This window comes from Aplysia californica, unplaced genomic scaffold (genome assembly GCF_000002075.1).
Source record: "Aplysia californica isolate F4 #8 unplaced genomic scaffold, AplCal3.0 scaffold00468, whole genome shotgun sequence".
NCBI classification, from domain to species: domain Eukaryota; kingdom Metazoa; phylum Mollusca; class Gastropoda; order Aplysiida; family Aplysiidae; genus Aplysia; species Aplysia californica.
In genome coordinates, this window is record NW_004797738.1 from 1 (window position 1) to 1,105 (window position 1,105).

Here is a 1,105-nt window from a genome sequence, read left to right on the forward strand (position 1 = left end):
TGGCAAGTCTCACCCGGGGTGAGAGGTTGATCGCATTTTTATTCTCACCCCGGGTGAGAATAGCCACTTCCATAATGATATTATATAGGGATGACCTAGATCTAGATCTACTTCGATTGGGAAGCGCGCAGCCATAAAGCTCTAGATCTAGGGCGCTTTTTCGGTAGTTCCCACCCCGCAATTGTTATTGACGGGTTTTGGCCCCAAGAGTAGGGGGGTTTCAGGGGGGCTTTTACCACAATTTAATGTTTTGCTGTTGTTAGGTTTGATATCTTAGCTCACCGCGAATCAAACGTATAGATCTAGAATCTAGATGTAGATCAGGCTCAAATAAAGGGGGTGGGAACTACCGAAAAAGCAGCAGATCTAGATCTAGATCTAGATTTAGATGTAGATGTAGATCTAGATATATCTAGATATCTAGATCTAGAATCTAGATTAGTCTAGATTTCTAGATATATATATTCTAGATAATCTATAATAAAAATTAATATTGGCACAGGCACGTGCAAAAAAAGTAATCGTTTATAATTATAGAACCAGAAGTAGGCCTAACTAGATCTAATCGTTGGTGGGGTCAAAACGAGTATCCCCAAACGGGACCGCACTTGTACAGGAGTGCCCGAGTCCGTATGTTCACTTCGTTCAATATTAGGGTTTGGGCCTAGATTCTAGACTTACCTTTTTTGATCGCTTTGTACAGTCTTCTTGTCAACTTTTTCGATGCCAGAGGTTGGGCGATTGGACTCAAATATTTGATCTTGTCCTCCCAGCTAACTCGGCTGCTGTCCGCAGCTTGCTCTTCGTCATTTTCCACCTTCTTAGTTTCATCATCAGTAGATTTGCGACTCTTTCCCATGTTAAAATTAATGAACGTCGACGTATGTAATAGACTGTTTCTCGAGGTAGGCCTTTTTCCACTGTTCGTGTCAACAACAATCCCACATGTGCGATTTTGAAGCTCTCCTACTTTGAAGAGTAGAGAGTAGTGATGGGCAGGTATCGATACTAGATACTCGATACTTAGATACCTCAAAGATAGTAAATAACAAGATGGGCCACTCAGCCAAAAAAGTGTCCGCAGGAAGTATGCTCTTTGCTTCAG